The sequence below is a fragment of the Fukomys damarensis genome, unplaced genomic scaffold (genome assembly GCF_012274545.1).
Source record: "Fukomys damarensis isolate Sample0158 unplaced genomic scaffold, DMR_v1.0_HiC HiC_scaffold_34, whole genome shotgun sequence".
Taxonomy (NCBI): Eukaryota; Metazoa; Chordata; class Mammalia; order Rodentia; family Bathyergidae; genus Fukomys; species Fukomys damarensis.
In genome coordinates, this window is record NW_022900946.1 from 13048471 (window position 1) to 13056612 (window position 8142).

Consider the following 8142-nt stretch of genomic DNA (forward strand, 5'->3'; position numbering starts at 1 on the left):
CCTTTTTTTTTTTTTTTTTTGAGACAGGGTTTCACTATGTAGTTGAGACTGACCTGGAACTCACTATGTAGTTCAGGCTGGTCTCAAACTCACAGTGATCCTCCTGCCTCAGCCTCCTGAGTGCTGGGATTACAAACCTGCGCCACCACATTGGGCTTTCTTCATTGGCTTTTAAGAATTGACTTAATTGCTCTCCTGAGGCAAATAATTTCCAGAGCTGTAACCTTTGTTTCTTTCACTCTAGTAAAAACAAACAAACAAAACCCTACACAGCATAAAACTCACCACCAGAGCTGCTAGTTTTGTTTGTAAACACAGTGAACTTTGTTTAGCTGTTGACTTTCTTGAAGGATAGTTTGCTCCCTGGCTGATTCCATCTCATTGTGCGTTTTTCCTTCCTTGTCTTAGTGTGGTTTCCTGGCCTCATCTTTGACCCTATCAGCCTCTACTTTGCTTCCTCCTGGGCTGGGCTTATCACTTATCACACTGACATCCTCGCTAGACAGCTGTTATTTGATAACTGCTTTGGGGGATAATGTTGGGGACCCACCCAGCACAGGGCCTGCACGTGCTAGGCAAAAAATCCCTACAAGCTTCTCCCCCAGGTCACTCATCTAAATCTGTGGAATTCAGATTTTCATAACTAAATGCTGTATAAAATGGCACACACATTCTTTTTTGCTCTACACGGCTTCCAAGAGCCTCCCACCAGCTGAAAATCTTGGCGGATCACCTTGAAACTTGCCCTTTCACCTTCTGTGCTGCGTGCATTGCAGGGGTCAGCAGGGAGCACACGTTCGTAACTGGCTCCTTTTCATCTGGATCTCAGTGTTTTGGATCCTGTCCCAGTAACAACCTCTCACTTTTAGAGGGCATTTGTATGCGAATGAAAAACATTTCTTAGTAAATAGAAATCCATCAATAAATTCTAGGGCTGGGGATGGAGCTCAGAAGTAGACCATTGGCCACGCAGCCACAAGGCTCCAGGTATGATGCCCACGCTGTAAAAATAAAACATAAATCAATACTACTGTAGTCAACAACGTACTGAATGAACGGCTACGTCCCAGCTACCGCTGCAGACAATTCTGAGAAGAAAAGGTACAGCTCCTGCCTTCATGGAGCTCGGCATCTAGTGAGGTACCAACGAATGGAACCTTCCCCTTGTGTTCAGAGGGAGGCGCCCAGTGCGGAGATTCAGCTCATCTGGAAGCTGGGGAGCCTTTCCCTAAGAAAGCGTCCCCTGGGGAAGGGAAAGCCCGAGTTCCGGAAGCTGTGGCTGTCTGTGCTGGGAACGCTTCTGAGGGCGGAGAGGAAGAAGTAGCCGGTGGAAGGCGACCGTGCTGCAGCTCGGAGCACAGAGCGGCAGCGATTGTGATCCCAGCGCTCGGAAGGCTCAAGCTGAAGAACCGGAGTTTGAGGCCCGCCTGGAGTATGTCAGTGGAAGCCAAACACGGGAATGAAATTGACTAGGGAGGTGGCAAATTGAAAGGACAGCACCTGTATCCGTGTATTTTCTTTTTGCAAACGCCTTTAAAATCTATTGATACAGGGCCGGGGATTTAGCTCTGGTTCTGCCGCCTCGCAGAGGCAAGGTCCCAAGACGGATCCCTGGTACCAAAAAAACAAAACAAAACAAAACAAAACAAAACAAAAAACTGTTGATATAAATTTTTGCTGTAGGGCTGGGACTTTAGCTCAGTGGTTCCGGAGCCTGCCTCGCAAGCGCAAGGACCCGAGTTCGATCCCCAGTACCACAAATTAAATAAATTTTTGCTGTGTTACTCTGGCGCAGCAGAGGCCAGTTTGTGCTAAGTGCTTTTTGGAAACATTCGTGGGGTTCCTCTAGGAAGGACTTGTTACATTTTTAATATTTACGGCTTCTGAGACTCTCGTAATAAGCTTAGGCTCCCTGCCAAATGTTATAAAAGGCTGAGCAAAATGCATGATCTTGAGCATGGGGGAAAATCTGCATAATGTTGTTGATTAGTTGAGCAAAAGGAGTTTGACAGCAGCTTTCTTTAATTGGGGCAACAAGCAGCGTTTAACCTGCAGTGTCAGTGGAGTTCTCTGCCCACCTGACAGTCATTGGCCCATCCTGGCACTGCCCCGCGTTGGAAGATCGTGGGCCCCATATCCCGACAGGTCAGGTGCCTCTGACCCGTCCTTGGCTCCTGCCTATTCTGCAGTCCATTTCCCTAGTCCGTACCTTGGGGGACCCCAAACACCACGTACAGTTTCAAGTTTCCTGAGTAGACAGTGGGATGATGCCAAGGGCCCTGAATATAGCTGGCACTTGTGTGGGCGGACAGACGAAAGGAGCCACCAGGATCCCATCCGTGACTCTGGAAGGACCAGTTCCGGATGGCTTGAGCCGCAGAGGCTGGAGGCAACAGACACCAGCGCCAGCTAAGCTTCCCGGAGTCAGCGCGGAGGAGGACCAGATAGGAGTAGTGCTGAGCGCAAGACACAACGCTTGGAAATGGGCCCGTGTGCGGAACCCAGGGCGAGGGAAGTCGGTAGAGACCTGGACCTGGGGTGGGGTTGGTGGCTGCTGAGTTCCCATGATCCCCGGCTCCCGGGAGCTCCTGGGATCAGATTTCTTTTCTGAATATTAAATTCAAGCAGAGAACTGATATACTTAATACCAAATCTAGGCAGAGAGCCAAAAACACTCATTTCAGACACAGATCTGCTTCCCCAGCAGCATGCAGTGCATACCCTGCGGTACAGTTTCGGAGAATCACTGGGAAAAAATGCTGGCAAGTCAAATACAAAGTCTGTCCTCCTATCTTTCAAATATGCTCATTTAAAAAAAAAGTAACTGGAGCTTTGTTTCCTATGCAATGATTAGGAGCTAGCCTGCACTAGATTCTTATTTAGTAGTATTTAGTCACTTGGATGTTTCAGTTTTTGTCCAGGCATTCAGACCACGGGTGGGTTTTGTTTTCAGGGTGCCGGAGGTATTTTGCTTTTTTATACTGGGGATTGAATTTACAGGCGTATGCTCCCACTGCCTAGGCTGGCCTCAAACTTGCATTCCTCCTGCCTCAGCCTCCTGAGTAGCTGGGAATACAGACATGTACCACTACACAGTATTTGGCTGCAAACAGATCATTTTATTGTTCTAATTTGAGGGCAAGCCCGTGGTCGATATAGTTCAGTGGATAACATGGTGATAGTGACTCCCAGGTTGTGTGATTATCTCCTAGACTTCATTTTAAAGCCAGTGACTCCAAATAACTTATCTTTCTTTCTTTTTTTTTTTTTAACCGGGGATTGAACTCAGGACCTTGCGCTTTCGAAGCTGGCGGCGGAACCACTGAGCTGAAAAATCCCCAGCCTCGCAATAACTTTTCCCCATCAGCGTACCTGACACGTCTGTCACCCTTCCCTCCTGGGGTCCCTCTTACCTCCAGGTTCCCCCAGAACACTGACTGCATTCACTAGGAGAGGTAAGTGCTGCTCACTGAAGCACTGTCTGTGCCAGGTGTTTTATTAGGGGTTCCTAAATCCTCACCATGCCAGGAGTATCATTATCCACATTGAGGCTGCATGACAGCCTCTGAAAGCTGTCTGCTGGGGACCACACAGACCGGTAAGGGAACCCATGTTTGCTGGACTCGGGAGCTGCTAGCCTCCAGCCCTGTGTTAGAGACCCACAGCTCAAACCTTCACCTAGCATTTGTTTGGAGGTGCTTGAGTGGGAGAAATATGGTAATTTATCCCGATACAAAGTGTCTTTTCCCTTGGGGGAGCTTAAAGTAAGAATATATTTTAAAAGATCAAATGCTTATGCTATGTGTGCATGCTAAGTTCAGTACCGCTGCTCATGTTGCCTGCGGTGGGGGCCACAATGCAGAGACCCCACGGGCCTAGGAGAAATCACCCCCAAGTCTCCGGACAGGTTCTTGAAGCTGGGGTTCCTTCACTAAGAAACCTAGTATGGGGCCCAGCTAAAAGGGAAACTAAGGCAACCTGAAATTGTCCTACACTCTGATTAGTCTTACGTCCAGAACAGGTACAGTATCACACAGTGGGGTGAAGTTGTCCAGGTGAGCAAAAGACTGAAATCACAAATATACACAAGGAAAAATGAAGCACACAGCCAGGGACAGCCCTTGTTGGCTTTCTCTTGTTTATAGTACAAATGTTCAGGTCATGGGAACTCTGCCTTGCCTATCTATTTTTTAACGCATTTGCCAGAACCGTATTATAACTTGCATTAATAAGTCAGGAAGGTCTGCTTATGACCTTTCCAAATCCTTTTTAGTCTTCCGAAGAGCTGGGGGAATGAACCCACAGCGCTACACATGCTAGGTAAGTAATCCTTTTGAAAAAAATTTTTATTTTGTAGCTGGCCATACACCTGTAATCTCAGGACTCAGGAGGCTGAGGCAGGAAGATCCCAAGTTTGAGACTGGCTTAGGCAATTTAACAAGACCTTGTCATAAATAAATAGACAGATAGACAAATGAGGAATACAGCTCAGTGCTGAAGGTTCTCAGCTCAATCCCCAGTAATGGAAAAGGACAGAGACAAAATTTGAGGCAGGGTCTCACTAACTTACCCAGGCTGGCCTTCAATTTGCCATCCCCTTGCCTCAGCCTCCTGAGTAGTTTGGATTATAAGCATCCACACTGGACTGCTACATCAGTATCTTTGTTTTGCTAATGGGGCTTGCACCCAGGGCCTTCCCACTGAACTGTATCCCCAGCCTTTAAATAATTTTTTTTCGTTTTTTTAAAATGTTGAGACAGGATCTAAGATGCTTAGTTGCCCATTCTGGGCTTGAACTTTCAACCCTCCTGCCTCAGCCTCCCAGAGTCCTGGGATTACAGGTGTGCACCACCATGCCCACTTAGCATCTTTGCTAAATTCTGATTACTTCTGCTGCTGTTTCACTGCCTCCCTGTCCCCTGCCCATTGTGCTAAGGATTAAACCCAAGACTGTGCATGCTGTTAATTTTTTTGCTTTGTTTTTTTGAGACAGGGTCTCCCTATGTAGTAGAGTCTGGCCTCAAACTATGTAGCCTGGGCTAGCCTTGACCTGACAGCGATCCTCCTGCTTCAGCCTCCCAAGTGCTGGGATTACAGGCATGTGCCACCACACCTGGCACTTCGTGCACAATGGACAAACGCCCTACCACTGAGCAGTATCGCCATCCATGCCTCCCTTTTCACTCTCAATCCCCTTTCTTCTGCCTTTCTTTTCCAAAAACACATACTGCTCAACATCCCCAAACACACTGATTGTTTATACTGAGTGTCTGTTTTACTCTGCTGGAATGTAGACCCCACAAGGACAATGCTATGTTCTGAACACTGATGCAGCTCAAGCCTCCAGAATGTTTACTGCTGTTTACGTCAGTGCTCAATAAATACTCGTGGACAGAAGAGAGGTCACCTTGGGTGCCCCACACACTCTGCTGCCTACCCTGTGCTGCCCCTAGGACCAGAGGCACAGAGCTGCCCGAAAGCAGGAAACCTTACTCAGCTCTGGATTCTCAGGGCGCAAGGTATATAACAGGCCTCAGAGAAGGTACTGTCCAGTGTATCTGAATCTGAAAGTTTCTTCTGGAACAGAAAGCCAAGGACGGAGGGACACAGGCTGATGCTTTTAGCACCCTGCATCCTGTTGTTCGATGCTTTTTTTTTTGTGCTGGGGATTGAACTCAGGCCCTTGTGCTTGCGAGGCAGGCGGTGGAACCACAGAGCCAAATCTCCGGCATGTTTGATGCTATCTTGTTAAGTAGTTGAGAAGTGGACCCGGTCAGCGGGTCTGTCCACAGAACCCTCCTTGGCTTTGCTTTCTGTGGCGAGCGGCATGATGGGTCCCCAAATATGTTCACTTCCTAACCCGAGGAGCATGCTGGTAAAAGGGAATCTGCAGGTGGGGACGCCATGGTGGGTTATGCAGGTGGGGCCAGCACGATTACAAGGGCTCTAATAAGGGAGTGAGGCCGACATTGAGGAAGACTGATGCTAGACACAGGGTCTGAGAGACACATCTGGAGAAAGGCCAGATGGACAAACCACTGTTGGCTCAGAGGATGGGATGCGACCATGACCTAAGAAACGCAGGCAGCTTCTCGAAGTCCCTAAAAGCAACAGAAGAGGTGTTTCCCTAGAGGATCCCAGAGAGACCATCCCTGCGTTACCTTGAGTTTAGCCCAGTGAAACCCACTCAAGACGTGGGACCTCTAGAGCTGTAAGAGAAATGAATGTTGCTTTAAGTCCCTACAGTTGTTACAGTAGCGATAGGAATCTCACAATCCTGGGGAGTTTTCCCTTGTATTGAAGAGTAACAGCTTCTGATGGTTTCACAGTGCCCTGCACGGCCTGGTCTGCACCGCAGCCTCGCTCCTGACTTTCAGCACCACCTGGCTTGATTTTTTCTTCACACATCGCTCCACTTGGGGACCTGCTTATCCTTTAGACCCTACACAAGCTTCCATAAGATACCTGTTAAGAAGTACTTAGGGGTCCTAGGCACTATTTAGGAGGCTGGAAAAACAGAACCAAACAAACAGGGACCCTCTGTTCTGAGATCACAAACAAGTACCCAGCCTGCTAGCAAGATCATTACCCGCAGCGAGTGTATTCTACCCGCATTCCGGGTCATGGCAGCACTGGGTAATGCTGTGCTGTGGAGACTCGACAGGGTGCTGTCACTGTCATGGGGTCTCGCCGAGAAAACCTTTCGAGCTGGGACCTGAAGGATACGGGACCTCTGGCCACATGAGCCCCTTCCTCAGAGGAGCTGCCTTTAAGCCACTCCCTGGCCTCACCCCTCAGCTCTCCTTGAACTTTTCTGTCACAGTACTTACCTGGCATTGTAGGCTGAAATGTGCCCCCACAAATTTTTATGTTGTAGCCCTAAGCCTTAATGTGACCATATATAGATATAGATATAGATATAGATATAGATATAGGATTTTTTGTGTGTGGTACCAGGGATTGAACTCAGGACCTCGTGCTTTCGAGGCAGGCACGGTGCCACTGAGCTAAATCCCTGGCCCATAATGTGACTATATTTGAACATATGGCTTTTTGGGAGACTACTGGGGTAAAATGAAGTCACAGGGATGGGGCTCTAATCTAACGGGATTGTTGTGATAAAAGGAAGGGCCATCGGGGATTCAGAGAAAATGCCATGTTAAGACAGACAAGGCAGCTGTCTGCACACTGAAGGAGACGGCCTCCCTGGAAACCAATCCTGTGGCAACCTGATCTTAGACTTCCAGCTACCAGGCCGGGCGTGAGGGTGCTGGCCTGTAACCCAACACTCACGGTGGCTGAGCCAGGAGGAGCTCAAAGTTCGAGCGGCCAGGTGTGCTCAGGGTGAAAGCACCCTAGGTTCATTCTCGAGTAAAGCAAGGGAGAGGCCGACCGAGACTTCCTGCCTCCGGAACCAATCTGTCGTATCTTGTCAGGGCAGCAGAAACAGGTAATAACACCTGGTTACTAAATCTACACCACCTGGACCACGCCAAGATCCGCCTAGCTAATCTACCTGCTTACCCCTTCTACAACCTGCTCTCTGCACAGTAGCCTGAGAACTTTTAAAAATGTCCATCAGACCTTGGAATCCTCATTCAGATTCCTCAGTGAGTGACGGCCATCACACTGAAGGAATTCCAAATTCCACAAGGGATTCCCTGTGGCTTAGATCTTGTCCTCTTCCCTTGCTCACGAAGCCATACAGCCTGTTTCCCAGACACCAAGGCCCCAAGGCGTTTGCAGTGCTAGCTTTCCCCGCTGCCTGGGGCAAGCTCCTCCCATGCCAGTATTTACTCCGTTGGGGTCCCAGGCACTATTTAGGAGCCTGGAAAAACAGAACCAAACCAGCAGGGTCTCTGTTATGTGGAGGGGAGAGGAGATCACACACAAGTACCCAGCCTTAACGGCGGCCACTGCTCAGCGACTTCCCCGCCTTTTCCTGTAGGGTTCCCACCACCGTCCCCGCTTGCCCTCGTTTCTTGTCTCTGCGGGCTCGCTCCCACTCCCACGGCGTGAAGCAGAGCCTGTGCCCCACGAAGCCTGGACACCTGGCCACTGCGTGTGCAGTCAGACGCAGCAGCGGCCAGGGCCAGCCGCCCAGCCGGACCCCGCTTCCCGCCCGTAAGGCTCGGGCCCATT

At 49.3% G+C, this 8142-nt stretch overlaps 1 protein-coding gene across 2 annotated transcripts in view; it reads left to right on the forward strand.

The window, feature by feature from the left end:
- The first annotated feature begins 7386 nt into the window (after nucleotides 1–7386).
- The window catches only part of Zc3h7a (zinc finger CCCH-type containing 7A), a 35687-nt gene continuing 34931 nt past the window's right edge, over nucleotides 7387–8142 (forward strand). For both annotated transcript variants that reach the window (XM_010610004.3, XM_033758479.1), the window contains exon 1: nucleotides 7387–7450. The gene's annotated coding sequence lies outside the window, so the exon portion shown is untranslated. The remainder of the gene's footprint in view (nucleotides 7451–8142) is intronic.